The sequence below is a fragment of the Capsicum annuum genome, chromosome 3 (assembly GCF_002878395.1).
Source record: "Capsicum annuum cultivar UCD-10X-F1 chromosome 3, UCD10Xv1.1, whole genome shotgun sequence".
Lineage (NCBI taxonomy): Eukaryota > Viridiplantae > Streptophyta > Magnoliopsida > Solanales > Solanaceae > Capsicum > Capsicum annuum.
Window position 1 is genome coordinate 221,846,695 of NC_061113.1, and position 17,648 is coordinate 221,864,342.

The following is a 17,648-nucleotide window of genomic DNA, read 5'->3' on the forward strand; positions in this document are numbered from 1 at the left end:
TAGTATAAATCTCGTGAGTCGTTACACTTAGTTCTAAAACCCGTATTCTTCTCTTAATTTTAAAGCTTGTAAACAAAAGGAAACTTAAACAATAGGTTTCAAAGCACATACTTTTATATTAAGGAGAATAAAGAATTTCTTTTGAAACTTAGAGACTCAAAGACTTGGGATTATGGAACTTTGGAACTCTTGGGGAACTTGGGAGTTTCTTCTAACCGACATAAACCATATGAGCTGACATGGAGTTCAATGTTTTGCCCACATTGGGGAGAGTTTTTCTACCCTTACTATCAGAATAGAACCTTAACTTTAGTGATCACTATCTTTACCCACTTAGGGTAAATCATAATCCTATGGTGGCTTGTAGTTCTGGGGCATGAGACCTTGGAATCAAGCCCAACTCGGAGCTAAATACTACTCCCATACTCAGGCTCAGAACTTTTAGAAAAATCTACCTTAAATAGTACAACAATGTGAAATGAAAGCCAACTATGCTTCGTTCTACTTTAAAGCATCACCATATAGTTATTGTGGATTCCTATCTTTGCTTGGTTTAAAAGACCAACTTTCTTTATCAAAACATAAATATAGCTAATCATGGAATGCTTAAAATCATGATCATTCTTTTAAATATCAAGACTAAACCTTAAGGCTTTACACCCATGCTTCAAATTCATATCAAACACCATAAAGTTCATGCTTTATACACACTTGTTCTTAATTCCACTTAAAATTTAGAAAATATAATCATGTGCATAAATATTCAAAAGTAGACATATAGTTAAATATTCAAATCAGTCAAAATCTTAAAATCACGCAATTAGCAATATGGGGTATAAATCCTGACTTAACTTCCATGGAAATCATAATCAAAATTTATAAATTCATAACTTAATGAAAATTTTTGGGCATAAGAACGAAAGGATTTTTCTTGTTCAAACCCTACATTTCTTATTTGGGTTGATTCGATGGAACAAGGTGACTTTTGAAGTCTTAAGAATGTTCTTGGAGACTTTTCTTGCAGCTTCTTGACTGGGGATGCTTTTATTCTTGAGTTTCTTGAAGAAGGATTTGGATCTTGATTTTGAGGGTTAATCTTGAAAGAAACCCTAATTTTTGACACGTTGGATGAATATGAAGTTCTATCCTTTGATCTGATATAATTAGATGTTAAAAAGGTGGAAAAAACCAAAAGCCCCTTTAAAAATGGCTTTGATTTCCTGACGGAAGTGTACGACGGTCTGGGAGATGGCCCATTGCTGGCTCGACAGTCCGTCGACCCTCCCATCGCAAGCTGGCCAGAGAATGGACTTTCTGCCTCAGTTGCGATGGTTTGGGCGATGGTCCGTCGCTAGCTCGACGGTCCGTCGGCCTTTTCGTCGCACTTGGCTAAAATATGGGTTCACTGCCTCAGCTATAATGGTTTGGGTGATGGTCCATCGCTGGATCGATGGTCCATCAGCCTTTCCATCGCACTTGGGTAATTCAGACAACTCTATTGTAAAACGGCCATAACTTTTTACTCCGATTTCAGATTTTGGCGAAATTGGTATCGTTGGAAACCTAATTAAATTTTCCACATGATAAAATTCAAAATTAGAAAAATTCTATATGATTCAAACATTACTCACTTTGGAAGTCACCCCTTAATATTCTAGAGACGAAATTAGGCTTGAAGAAAGTTTGGGGTATTACACCATTAATTATGTTTGTAATTGATTCTTCATTGATAGACACAACACATGATTTTGGATAATATTCTTGTGTAGAGGTCTGAACGTATGATGCATATGGATAATATCGAAGATATGTTTTCTCGATATATGTTTTGAAGAAGCCGCTGGTTGTTGTATATCTATAATTTTCATCAGCTACAGCTTTGATTTCTTTCTCAAATGGTAGAAGATCACATCTAAATGCTAAATGTGCAAACTGGATAAAGATAAAAAATGATGAGATGACATAAGAAAATATGATTGACAGACCAAAAAAGAATATAAAATAGAAGATCAATAAATTTTCATGATTGAAAAAAATATTTAATCTATGATATGATTGTATAATGTAATATGTATGTATGCAGCTACTTTAAGATGGTTAATTATATGTACATTTTTTTACAGTAGTGTATGAATGACTGGTAATACATGTATGATATGGTATTATACTTTTGTTTCTATGTATGAGGCAAAAATTTAATTCAGTTTCTACCAATAAATTCAGTTTATTACAATAACTTCAGTTTCTAAAAATGATTATTTTATGAGATGATTGTACACAGTATTATGTATGTACAACTATTGCAAATAAGGTTAGAGATATGCACATTATTTTACAGTATTGCATGAATAGTTGGTAATACATGTATGATAAAGTATTATACTTCAGCTTCTATGTATGATGCAATATTTTACTTCAGTTTCTAACAATAACTTCGGTATGATGAAATATCAGGTTCTATGTATGATGGAAGAATAAAACATATGTATGATGCAAGTATAAATCTTATGTATGATGCAAGTATAAAACTTCATCTTTTATTTCAGCTTCTATGTATGATGCAAGTGCAAAACTTTAGTTTCTACCAATAACTGCATGTATGATAAGGTATTACAATTCATTTTCTAACAATAACAGGTACTACATGTACAACAGGTATTATACTTTAGTTTATATGTATGAGGCAATTTTTTTAATTGTTATAACTAAACATTAATGACACCGTATGAAAAATAATGTAGCATAATTAACTGTAAATATATGAACTCATTGTTATATGTAGGATTTGCACTCTAACAACATCTTGTTATATATGTATGAGAATGTATTAATACAATTGGAAGAAAGTTAGTTTAATTTAACTCATCATTCCAGCATATTTTAGGTTCTGACATCAAGTAGAACTAATTCTTTAACTGTGGCTGTACAACGTCAAAGTTCAAATTTGGATAACCTAGTCCATCACTATTTTTCAGATAGTGATTGCCGGTTTGTTTCCTATTCCATTTACAATGTATAAACATCACAAAATATTATATTGACGTAATATTTAAAAAAACAAAAAAGAAATTCAAATCACTTACTTGCTAGCATGATATTTCAATAAACCTACAGCAAGCCATTAAGAGTAATAAAACATCAATTCATTAGGCAACTCTTGGTAAATGGTACAACCATTGAAGCATACTTTTGCTTCTCTTCATTAGCAAAATTGCCCTCATCCTTAAAGCTTGATCCAAATTTTGTTATGTATGAGGATCTAAAAATTGTAACAACCCAGGACTACTCTCTAGTCATCACACGATGCTCATGACTCCGAGGGACCACAAGCTAACCCTTTTTGGATATCTGTAACTGAGCACTTCATAATATACTAAAATAAATGCAGAAAACTAGTGAAAACTTTCCATAAGGTTCAAAACATCTAAAATAATCAATATTGAAAACTGAATGCTAATACATCTGTCCAAAAAGCCTCTAACTGTCTGAACTGTGGAGTAGATGGGACATGTCCCCAACTAACTCCGTTTATTGAAAATAAACTTCTATTGAAAATAAATTGAGTCTAATGCCATAATAAAATAAGGATCATCCTCGAATGAAGAGGACTCACTGCTCCGTCTACTGCTGCTGACTGAGTTTGGACTACTAAGGGTGCTTTGGATCTCGTACCTTTGAACCTATGGTATAAGATACCATAGAGCAAGAGAAAAGTATGCGTCAGTACTTTGAATGTACTGGTATGCTAGATGAGGTAAGGTTAAATGCATGGGATTATGCATGAACATAGCTTAACTAAATCACATTAGAATACTGAATGGGGACATATGCATGAATGCACAAACCAAAACTAGCATCGCAGTAACACTGAATACAAACTCTGAATACTGGTTTCTTATTACTGTCTTACTGATGTCTAAGTCTACTAGCACTGATGTATGAGTTTACTCATACTGAGAGACTGAATAAATGAGTCTATTGAGATTGATGTCTAATATTGCTGATACTGATACCGATTTATTATATCTGAGATCAAGCCTATATAACGGGCGACCTTTGAGTCTACTGATAATGAATATAATTGTCTGAATCTAAGATTAAGCCTATATAATAGGTGATCTCTCAGTCTACTGATAATGAATATGATTGTCTAAATCTGACATCAAGCCTATATAACGGGTGATCTCTGGGAGGGATTCAAGCCTAGTATAACGGGTGACTCCTCAGCTGAATTCTATTACTGAGACTGAATCTGAAACTGAGACTGTGGGAGATAGTCATCTAACTGACATGACCCTTATAGCTTCCTTAGGGCCCAACCTGTATCCCCAGTTAGAAGGTTGACAGTACCGTCCCATAGGTAAAGACACTTCTATCTGAACCTAGGATGTCATGCCTAATATAATGGGCGACACCTGGTTGGAGCCAAGCCTAATATAATAGGTAACTCCAAAAGGTAGTCAAGCCTAATATAATGGGTGACTCCTCATCCTGCGCTGGCTATGCAGTTCTGGAGTGCAGGGATTGTTATTAATGACTCTGCCTAAAATAATGAGGAAGTTGTCATCCCTGCCCTCGCTCGGTGCTGAATCCTACTCCCAACTAAATAGACACTAAACTAATTCTTAGACTGTTCTAGACTGAGCTGAATCTGTTACTAATTATCTTACTTGACTGATCTGACTGAGTTGACTTGATTCCTTTATCTGACGGAATACTTCTTAATTCTACTTTCTATCTGAATACGACTGAGTTCTATAATTTACTGAGCTTTATTGAAATTTGAACTGAGTACTGAGCTTGATTAGACTGAATATTGAGACTTACTGAGTTTCCTTAACTTCTGTCACTAACTGAAATATATTGATCATAGTACAACTGAGATTATCTTGAGACTGACTCGACTTTAGACAAGTAGCTAAGTTTTTGGGTATTAAAAACCCCCAGGAGTCGATAACATAAATAAATAAATAAATAAGACGTGACAACTGTTGTGTAATAATCGTAACAATAGACTATCATTCGCAATATAACCAATGAAGCATCATTTCGAGCACTTGGGAATCTTAAACATGTAATTGTAAGGGAAAGCATGCTATTGTCTCATAACTCATCCAATAAGGAATACACACACATGGGAGTGCTTACAACATGTCTTAATTCATTCATAAAGGCCCTTCAACAAACACTTGGCATGCACTAGTTGACACATAATAGGGGATTTTATACTTAATATGCTACAATGGTACTATCTTCTTCACATAAGCATTCTATCAAACATATGAGAGGCACACTTTTGTCATACAACATTCAATACACCCAATTAACATGATTATATAATTCAACATGCTTCTTGAAGGGGCTTTATCATGAATATCATATAATCAACACATACTAGGGTCAAAGCTTGAATCTTTATAATCAAAACATGAATCAAAACTTATAAACAACATGAACTTCAATTTCTATTCACATAAATCATGAAAACTCATAAAACATAAACTTTATAATTTTGAAAAGGATTCTTGAACTTCTTGGGTGGAAGGAACCCAAGAATCAACATCCAACATACCTTGCTATGAAATTCTTGAAATATTTATGGTGAAACCTTGATGATTTGGGTCTTGGATTAGAAACCCTAGGTCTTGTTTTTGAAGAAAATTGAGAGAAAACAATGATATTTGGGTAAAATAATGAGAAATCTCATGTTAAAGAGTATATATAGAAATATCAAAATGAATGTTTTTCCCTTGGAATAAAAATCCGAAACTGGAAAAATCCTGACTTTAAGTTCTGGCGTGACGCACCATAATCGCGCCAGCTTACTGGAAACTGGACAATTGGGAAACTGCTTGATGGCGCGACGCGGTGGAAATCGCGTTGCCACCTTGGTTGTGAACTGGAAATTCACCACAACGCGGTGGAATCACGGAGGCTCACTGAAATTTGACAATTACCATTTTGGTTGACTCCGCGACACGCTAAAGTGCCAGGTGGTACTATCTCACTAAAATGGCTCTAACTCTTTGCCCGAGTCTCAGATTTGGGCGAATTTGATATCGATGGAAAGCTTATTCAATTTTTCATGTGATAAAAAGTTAATATTAGGGAAATTATACACGGTTAAAAATACTTCTTACTTGGGAAGTCAGCCTTTACTCCTCTTAAGAATGAAACTCTACTTAAAGAAAATCCGGGGTATTACAAAAACCCTTGACTTATTTTGGTCCCTTTTTAATGGTGCTTTTGTGGCCTCACGCTCCCAAACTTGAGAGTTTAAGAAATCAGGTAGAAACTGACTATCAGAAAGCGTCCATTGACTTTTGATCATTGTATTTGGAGTACCAACATCCAATGACTTCGTAGTTGAAGGTGTTGACAAACCAAATAAGAGTGCATCAACAACGTCTTGAACTGAATCTGTCACTGTGAAATCAATCATCCTACATACATGAATATCAATGTGTTATGTAGTGATAACTGTAGTGCAAAGAACCTATATATGTATAGGGTGATTATACATAACCTATAAATGCATAAGGTAATTCATACATAGCAAAAACTCAAGAAGTAACACATAATATATATATATATATATATATATATATATATATATATAAGGTGATTCATCCATAATATTACATAATAATTAATACATAACATATACATGTATAAGGTTATTCATACATATCATTACACAAACTAGTAATACATAACTTTTTTCTATGTATAAGGTGATACATATATAGGATGAAAATATAGGGAAAAAAGTTATATATTTCTAATATAGACTCAAATCACCCATACATATCAGTTTTTCAAAAATTTAGAAATAACTTCTGATGGCTTTGACCGTCAGATGTCGGTGTACATTCAGTATTTGTGTTCACACATTCTTGGATATCCGTGTCCACAGATTTACTTGCAACTGGATCATCATTTGTGATTTCATTCAATGGACTCTTGGCGTAATCTTCATGCTTTTTAACAACAAAAAAAAACAGATTTACATATGGCAGAAAGATAAATTTTTATTAACAAACCAACATGTTTGACAATTAAATACTAGCAAATCCTCCAATGATGGACTGTCCTTTCTTTTGATTCTTCTTCATGACCTTGTTCCTTATCAACCATTTCCTCATCTTATATAAAATAACAATACTCTTGTATGAATATTTCATCAAAGTAATAAAAAAATGAATATAAAAATGTTTTATACCGGTGATTCCTTTTTTTCTTCTTTCTTCAAAACTTTAACGACCTCAACAGGTATATTGGATATTACTATAACCAGCTCAACAATATTTTTATCAACCTTATAACTTACAGAAAAAATATAATATTAGAAATGACTCAATCTTTTTTTAAAAAAAAAAAACTATCAATAAAAAAGTTAACTTACATAGTAGTTGATGTAAGTCTTTATCTCCTCCATGTCTAAAGTCTACTTAGAAGTCCCTTCAGGAGTTAGGGTAGATGAAGAAACAGACTTGACTTAGTCATGCTCAGGAGACACACCAAATTGTCCTTGTTGATCATGTTCAAATTAATTTGATGTCTTATCTGTTGAATCCTCTTGATTTTTAGCAAAGAGCCTGACACATGACGCACTGAACGAGCACGTGTAGATTTCTCATCATCTTTCACCCCTGTACTTTCGTCCTCAAACATAACTATCTTTTTTCTCTTCGATGCTTGTTCAGCTGATAAAGGTGTAGATAAACTAGCCTTAATCAAAATTTCCTGCGGTGGTATAGTGCTAAAATCGTCAAAGTCTTCAACTACACTAATAACATGCGGTTTTCCTTCATCAGCTGACCTTTTCAATTTTTAATTTGCAGATGTTGTAGCAACAAATGTTGAAATTCGATCACATATCTCAAAATCTTTGATAAAAGGCAAATCCAACATCTGAACTTCTTCGCTTGTAGGTTGTAAAATCTTGTAAGAAAACTGTAAAAGTGAATTTCAAAATAAAATATTAGAACTTCAATAAATTAAATTGAAAAATAAAATAAATAAAAGGTTATCCAGTTACCTTACTGAACATGCTAGCCATAAGAGACTCATACATAGGCCTCACATACTCCACAGACCAGTTAAATATCCTTGGGATAGTATTTCTCTGACGGACAATAGTTTTTTTGTCATTCTCAGAGCAGTACTCAAACATCCAAACATTGAGTACGTGTGGTATTCCATCCAAAGAATATAACTATTTTTCAATGAAGAAATTTTGTCACCATGAGTACATCAACTTGTCAAATGTAATCTTTCCCCATGAAAAATGTTTGTACCGACCATCCTCAACCATCTGATAGTGGGCTAAACTGATGGGTGATTCACGATGCTAAAAAAACATAAATATATGAACAAAGTATAATATCACAAGGTTCAGTGCATCTTCAGAGCTTTCAAAGTTTCCCGTCTTGACACGTATCAATGTTGACTAGGTATTCCAGCTTTAGCATTAGGAAAAACTTCAACATCAAAGATGGTTTTGATGATAAAGTATACATACACTCATTAATATTATCGGTACATTTAAGACCGATAATAATGACAAACTCAAGCATCATAAATTTTAGGATATTCCCTTGTACCCACACATAAATCTCATCATTATTATCCTGTTCGATTTCTAGCATCAGAAGACATTCTAATATCTTCCCTATCCATTTGCACTGAGGATTGTTGAGAAATACCCGAAAAATTATATTTCAAAATATCCCAAAAACATCTTCTCCAAAATACGTCTTTATGTCTTCGCCAAAAGCATGGTTACATAAGCTACTCATATGTAATGGGTGAGCCAGGACTTTTTCAATATGGTATTTCATGCCCTTAAAAAATAAAAGCAAACTCAAATTAAGAGATAAAAATATAGCAGTAAACTGATACGTATTAAAGATAATATTATACAATAGTTGCACATGTATGTGGACACATTATACATTTAAAAAATAATCTTCACTAATGTATAATGCCACACAAGTTGATGTATAATATAATGAAATATAAAACAAGAGACTTATATTATACATTAGTCTGACAAAATGACTAATGTATAATATCTGATATATTATAGCTTATACATTTAGAATATAGTTTTCCATAATGTATAATGTCACACTATACATATAAACTATTCAACTCATATATGTATGATCGAAAAGTTAATCAGAATGTATAATGTAACCTATTACAATAATTAGATTTCTAACAGTATAATACCACCTAATACATAAACTGTGTCTTATATGTAATAAAACTTCTTAATGTATAATATAATGAAATATAAAGCATAAGAGTTATATTATACATTAGTCTGATGAATAAACTAATGTATAATGTCGCACTATACATTGAAAACTGTATAATCAGAATGTATAATGTAACCTGATACAATATTTAGATTTCTAACAGTATAATACCACCTAATACATAAACTATCTCTTATATGTAATAAAACTTATTACTGTATAATATAATGAAATATAAAGCATAAGACTTATATTATACATTAGTCTGATAAATAAACTAATGTAACGTTACACTATACATATAAAATATTCACCCCATGTATGTATGATCTAAAAGATAATCAGAATCTATAATGTAACCTAATACTATATTTAGATTTCTAACTGTATAATACCACCTAATGAAATATAAAGAATAAGACTTATATTATACATTAGTCTGATGAATAAATTAATGTATAAGGTATGCACAAGTGGATTGACTGAACACATTATACTTACAACCTATACAAGGTATGCACCCTGTATAATTATTCTATATGATTATCAACGTATAATTGCTCATTTAATGTATTAAATCAAATAATATAAAATCTATACCTTTGGAAGACGTGATCGTCCGGATTCATCAACCTTCTTCTTACTTATTGATTTAGAAGTTGACTTCTTCAAACTTTAACAGGCCACTTTCTTCAATTTCTTCATGGTTACGGGATCGTTTCGATGCTTGAAACAGTTCTCTGCGAAATTGGGTTCTTCATAATCAAATGTACCGGGAACAAAATCAACAATGGGAAATTTTGTTTTTGAGCATCTAACTGACTAAGTCCTAAACTAAAGCTAGGACAAGACTCCATTACAAAATTTATACTTTCTTGAATACGCACTATCAACTACGAATAAAAAAAAGCCAAAGATCCGATTTGTAATATATGGAAAAAAATCAACTATCAAACTGGAATAACATTGAAAAAGAAAGTAATTTCATAAAATCATACATGCAACCACAAAAATTATCGGAAATAATTAAGATTTGGTAAATTTGAATTTTTTTGAAATATTTTTTTGAAGAAAATTAGTAGGTTAAATTAATTCTTGAAAACGTACAACTTCGTAACCTCTAATCACACTTAGCTTGAATTTGGCCGTGAAATAAGAGTTTCAATAATGGAGAAAATCTCGGATATGTAAATGGAGCAAAAGAAGGCTTCTTTTGTGATGTATAAGGAATAGGAGAGAGAAAGTTTTACACGGTCACTATGATTGATCTTCATATTTTTGTCATATGTCTTAAAATAATCAGTTTTTTTTCTATTTAAAAGTAATTTTATTTTTATTCACAGTGAAGTGATGCCTTTCTTATAACACTAATAATATTTTTTTTAATTACATCACTGATAAAGTTTATTGATCATTTTAATTTGTTTATGATAATAATATATTTTATAAATTGTGATTCTTTTATAATATATTCATATATATATATATATATATATATATATATATATAATAAATTTTGTGTTATATACAATTTTACTATATTTTAAATCATACTTTAAAGATCCATGGGCTTATACTTACATCGAAGCTTACGTCTCAACCTATGTGAAGTAAAACGTCTCACCTCATGCCCCCACACTAAAAAACACTTGTTGACATAACCCGACTCCAAAAATTTGACATTTCGATCATTTATATTTTTTGAGAAATTCATATATAATATAGTTATTTTAATGCGATCAATAAATAAAGGCGAAACCCATCGACATACACCTAAAGTTAGCACGATATTTTACTTTGGCACCTAAACTAGACATTGTTCATTTTTGGCACCTCAGCTAGTATCCAAGTGTGTCATTGACACTTTATGCTGAATCAGCAAAAATATACAATTTAGGTGTATTACATGCGCCGATGACATGTAAAGTGACGAATTATATGATGACATATGTCATTTTTCTCAATTTTTTTAAAAATTAATTAATATAAATTAGAAAAAAAACTTTAATTAATAAATATCCCCCACCCCACCCCAAGGTCATCTTCTGAATACCCCACCCCCAATTAGTCGTTGCAATGCCCCCTCACCCCCACCCTCTACAGATCATCTTCTTCAACACACCCTCCCCCCCCCCCCCTCGCAAACCCAAATCTTCTCCAAAATTATTGTGCTGTAATGCCGATCCCCCACCCCCCCCATTCCAAAATTATCTTATCCAATACCCCACCCCTAAAATTAGGACGCCATCATGGATATTCACTGAACACACGCACATACACACACACTTTCTTTTCTTCTCTTTGTGATGATCAGTATGTAGAAAAATGGATTTTCTAATCAAATTGGGGAAAAATTCAGTTGAAAAAATGAAATTTTTAATCAAAAGAGACACACACCATAAAATCAATTATCATCATCACCATCTCCATTGATGATATAAATAGTTAACCTCATTTATATAAATTTGTCGATATCACCATTTTCTTCACTTTTCTATCAAAATTTTAGCTCCAACCAAACTCTACAAATCTCCAAATTCAAATTCTTCAAGTAATGAGAATTTTTGGCCTATTTCAAATTCAAATTCATATGCAAATTCCAGCAGCCACACATGTTTATATTGAAAAGTTGGATGAGACACTAAGAAGTTTGTGCAATTTTATTCATTGTCTTGTTACATATGGAGTAATGATTAGAACGTTCTGTTAGAATCATTTTTCTCTCAATATTGTCTTCTATTCCTTTTCAGTCATTTTTGGCCTTTTTCTTTCAGTGTTTTTCTCATTTTTATGAGTTTGATGAAGAATCTTTTAGGTTTCTGGCTTTCTGCAGTGGTACTCCAACTGAAGGAAAAAATGTTGAAAATTATGGGTATTAAGAAGAGTATATACTCTAACTTGAAGGAAAAATGGTGGAAAACTATAGAAGAAAGAGTAAGGAAAGAGGAGAAAGAAAGATGAAAAATTATGAAAATACCCCTCAAATGTGCTCCAAATGCGTGTAGCCCACATGCCATGATGATTCAACAAAAAGTTTCAAAATGAGATACTTTGATACTAGTTGACGTGTCAAAAATGAACAACGTTTAGTTTAGGTGCCAAAGTGAAAGATCGTGCCAACTTTAGGTACCTCTCGATGGATTCCTCCATAAATAAAATACTTTTCTCACGTTACTATTACCGTAGGTAAAATTTAGCAGTTCTTTTTCTTTTAAAAATTTTTGGATCAGGATACTTGGTATAAATTTCATCAATAGTCACTTAACTTTCTGTTCATTACACAAAAGTCATTTTTCTTTCTTTCATTACGCAAAAGTCATTTACTTAGCTCCGGCCATCAAAAAAGTCCCTTTTGCCGAATTTAATAATAATCTTACCTAAAAAATGATGTGACAACCTTAATTAATGTATTTGCTTAACTAAATAAAGTTAATATACTAAAGTTGTTATGGAACATAAAGTAAGAACAACAAGAATAAAAAGAGAGAAGAGAGGAGACTTCTTTATTTCTCTTGAGGGATGAGAGATCATAAGATTGTTGAGGATACAATGAATAAAACCTCTTTATTTATAGGGGAAAATACTCCTAGTTTTTGACTAAAAGACAGATACTTCAAATCCCGATAGATACCAACTATAATATAAATACATTTATAAGGCTCCCCCTTGAATGTCTAATTAATAGATAATGTGCCTTGTTAAAATCTTACTACAAAAAATCAGTGGGAAAAAATCTAGCGAAGGAAAAAGAGTACACATCTCTAACAATACACTTATAGGCTGCCTCGTTAAAAACCTTGCAAGAAAAATCCAGTGGGACAAAACCTTGTAAGGGAAAAAGAATACAATGCGTATTAATTCCTCTTAATGAGAACATATTTGAACCTTTGCATCCCAATCTTGTGCACCTTCTTGAAAGTTGCAATTGGAGGAGACTTGGTGAATAAATTGTCATATTATTACTTGAACGAATCTATTGCACGTTAATATCACCATTCTTTTGTAGCTCATGTATGTAGAAAAACTTTGATAAGTGTGCTTCATTATATCTCCTTTTATGAATCCTCCCTTAAGTTGTGTTATGCATGTTGTATTATCGCCGTATAAAATTGTGGGTACATTGTCACATTTCATATCACATTTTTCTCAAATGAGATGTATTGTAGACGTCAACCACACACACTTTCGGTTTGCTTTATGAATAGCTATAATCTTAGAATGGTTCGATGAAGTGGATAGTAGACTGCTTTGAATATCTCCAAGGTATGACAGTATCCCTACATGTGAACATATTGCATGTTTGACATCAAGATTTATGTGGGTTAAATAAATACCCAGCATCAGCAAAATTAACAAGATCGAGACTGCAAGCTTTAGAATAAAATGAGCTCTTGTATTTTAGTTCATTTTGATGTCTCCTAATATGAGTATGAATATACCTTGCTAACAAATCGACTGAAAGAGCTATATCAGGTCTTGTATTATTTACAAGATACATTAATGTTGTGCACCAAATACACTAAGTTATGATACTTCATATTTCTCATTTCAGCAAATAATTTATTGCTTTTGAAAACTCTTAAAGAGTTTCAATAATATTCAAATCATCAATTTATTCCTTATAAGGATAAACAAGTTTTCCAGAAACTTTATATGATTCAGTTATTTTAAATCCTTTAGAAATTTTCATATAGATTTTTGTCAAGTGACAATATCAAGTGTGACATCTTCAAGTGTCTGTACTACAAATCAAATAAGTGTTATGATTATCAAGATGTATCATTTCATGTTACTTGATAAATGTTTCTACATCAGCATGCTTAAATAAACGTAGAATTTAGATCCTCGTATCTTTTACAATATTGCGTTAATATTGTATCAATGAAATTGATGATATATCATTTTGTATCGATTCACAATGTGACATAATATTGTGATATCTCATCACTTCATTATTTTCAGGTACCTGAATCTCTCATAAGGTTTCATAAAGTGTCATGCCATAGGCTCTTTAAGCGCACATTGTCTTCTTATTATGACTATTTGCTCCTTATTCATTTCAAGAATTATTTCATTTATAACCGATTGGTCTACCATAATTTATGTATGCGTAGACTTTTTTCTTTTGGGACACAAAATAGGAGCACTTGCAGCTTAATATGAGATGTTTTCGATAGTTGACTTGAATTATCTTTTGAATGAGGATGTGATGATAATTCCTAAAATATTTCATAGTTGCTTATAATCTCCCCCTTATGTTAGGAAAATTAACATACATCCTCTACTTCTTTGAGAAATCTATCTTTGTGCATCAAGATATATTTAGTAATCATATATCACACATCAAAAAATTTTTAGATGAAATATTTGGTTCATGACTTTGAACCAATTGAGAGGGAAGAAATAATCATAATTTATTGGTTTGATGCGTACAAGTACTTTTGTATATATCATATTCCAAACCAACACATGAAGCTTTGTTCTCATTAGCAATGATTCAACTATATATAGAAAGCATTCAACACCAAACCATCATCATCAAGATGAATTGTCTTGATTACACAATTTAAAAATTATGCTCTCAACTCAATTTTATTGAGAAAGTAACTTTATGAATGTCAAACTGCAGGTTGACAATAAACGTACATGTGATTATCTTATTGATGCATTTTTTCAACATATCACATGAAAGATGAACGGGCCCTTATTCACCTTTTATATTTTTTAGATTTTGAGGGATCAAATCGCAATATTAGTTGGTCCAACCAACTTATCATGAGAACAAGCGACATAAACAATTCTTGAAGAATCTTCTAGTTCTTCAATACATGTCTAATACTCAATCTGCACATCTTCGAAATATCGTAATCATTCATGTCAACTTATGAACTTATTTATAGTATTAAACTCCAAATTTATCATGACATGTATTTTTTTCCTTTAGTAAATTTTAGATTTACTATTACATGAATAAATTTCAGATTTACTATTTTAGAAGTTCTGCATCTTTCGGAAGTGAGTTCGGAGGTGAGTTGTGATAACATCACTATCAAGTGTGTATATGCATTAATAAGCTTCTCATTCTCCACGAATGGAATATAATTTTCTTAAGCCTATCAAATTATGATAGCTTATAACCTCTTTCATAATATTGCTACTTCAGGAGCAAATCGAGACATACATATCTTTCAGAGTATATCGTATATTGCTATCACATTCACTTCAAGAATGGAGCATATTTAATGGGACAAGTTTAACAACTTTTCATAAAAAAAAACATTATTCTTTATGAATATATAGTAAATATTGAACCACTTCGTATATTAACTTCTGAACCTTCTCCGCCTCCACTGCCTGTATATACTAAGGACAACTTAAATTAACTTAGTACCTTAAGGAACTTTATATATTTGGAATATAAGAAAAGTATAAAATATAATATACTTTACCTGTATCCTTGATCAAATCTGAACCTCAAGATTAGGCAAAGTAAATCTTATTTATCCAAAGAATATTGATTCTCTGCTTTTGTCGATTTTTAGAACCAAAACATATTATAGAAAAGATCTTGAAGTGTACAACAGTATGTTCAATGATCAAATTTAAATAGGAGAATAATTCCTTACCGTGATATTCAATAATATTTCTTCGTGATTAACAAATTTAAATACATATAGCGACTGTAAGTGAGTTTTATGCAACTCATTATACTAATGGAGTATTTAGGTCCTTGACATGTTACATAGGCAATTAAGTTACATGAATGTGAAATAACCTACTTTGGCAAAACTCAACATGATATTACTTTACCTCACAAAAGACTGAGAGCACTTGTAAGTGTTATGACAATTTTTTTGGCATAAGTGTATACCTTAGCCTAAATTAGAAACTCTCGTGCTGATAACGTGTTATGAAATATAAAATAAGAACAACAAGAATAAATAGAGAAAAGAGAGGAGACTTCTTTATTTCTTTTGAGGGATGAGAGATCATAAGATTCTTGAGGATACAGTGAACAAAACCCCTCTATTTATAGGGAAAATACTCCTAGTTTCAAACTAAAAGACAGATACTTCAAATCCTGATAGATATCAACTAGACCTTGATAGATTTTATCTATATTCTTGATAGACATTCACTATAATATAAATATATTTATAACAAAAGCAACATTGTATACGTAATTTAAGTAACTATATTTTATACAATACATTCATTTTATAAATATCACAAATATTTGTATAATTTTTCATTAAGTTTTTTTAATTATCTTTAGAAGGCTAATTAACTTTACACCTTAAGCTCATTTCTTTAAAAGAAGGTCATGAATTCAAACAATTCGAGAAAAACTAAGAGATTTACCTATATATTTTTTTTTTTTACTTTTTTATTAACTTTATTCACTTGACTAAACTAAGCTTATAAATAATTTTAAGACATTTTCTTCGCAATTCAAAAAAATTATAGCCACCATAATAATATGTTAATACCAGATTATAAGTTGAAAAATCTACTTGTAGAGAAAAACTAAGAAATGAAATTATTGTTATTCTCTTAAAAACAAAAAAAAATTCGAACCAAACCGATATTAGCCAAATTAATGTCTATGAATATTGAATTTAATAATTAAAAGATTGACTAAATCGATTTGATTTTAGTTTTAGTCAAGAAAGAACCTAAATCGAACTATGAAAAATATTGTAGGTGAGTTTTAATAGTATTAATTAATTAAAATAATAATATAATTAGAACGTATTGCTAAATTAGCAAACTTAATCACTGTTGCTAAATATTTACTTATTTTTTGTGATTTCTTTTCGCATATTGAACTACGTAATGCTTGACAATAATCTTTTAGAACATTATTTTTTCTTGAAAAGAATTACTTTGTTCTATTTTGTTAAATGTAATACGTATATCTTTAAATTCCTTTTCTGTCACAATTTTAACCACAATTGTTACTTCATTTATTTATATTTATAGTATTTTGTAAAAAAAAAGGTTATAAAAAAAAGGATATGCATGAATATAAAATAAGAAAAGGATGCAACATGGCCAAGTTATTGGATTGGGCACTAATAAAATGGATTAAGATAAAGGAAAATATATTACGTTTTCTTAAATCAAAGTCAAGATACAATTAGGGTTGTCACATTATATTATATTTCAAGTGAAATTATTATAAAATCTGGTCAAAAGTGACTTTGTGATGGCTAAAGCAAAGTAAAACAGTATTGGTAAGAAAAATGATATTGGTGTAATGAAAAAAACAAGAAACTTAAATTAAGTTAAGATAGATCAAATTTTCTCAAAATATCGCTAACATTTGAACTACAAATCTTGTAGAGTTTTAGTTGAAAACAAACTCTTTCTCATTCCAGC

General features: G+C 31.1%; 1 long non-coding RNA gene across 1 annotated transcript; it reads right to left on the minus strand.

Moving 5' to 3' along the window:
* Positions 1–6,573: 6,573 nt before the first annotated feature.
* Positions 6,574–8,336, minus strand: LOC107866147. The gene is made up of 4 exons (XR_001672784.2): positions 8,042–8,336; positions 7,406–7,956; positions 7,067–7,145; positions 6,574–6,980 (listed from the first exon to the last, which is right to left on the minus strand). It is a non-coding gene; the product is annotated as an uncharacterized LOC107866147 (long non-coding RNA).
* Positions 8,337–17,648: the final 9,312 nt, after the last annotated feature.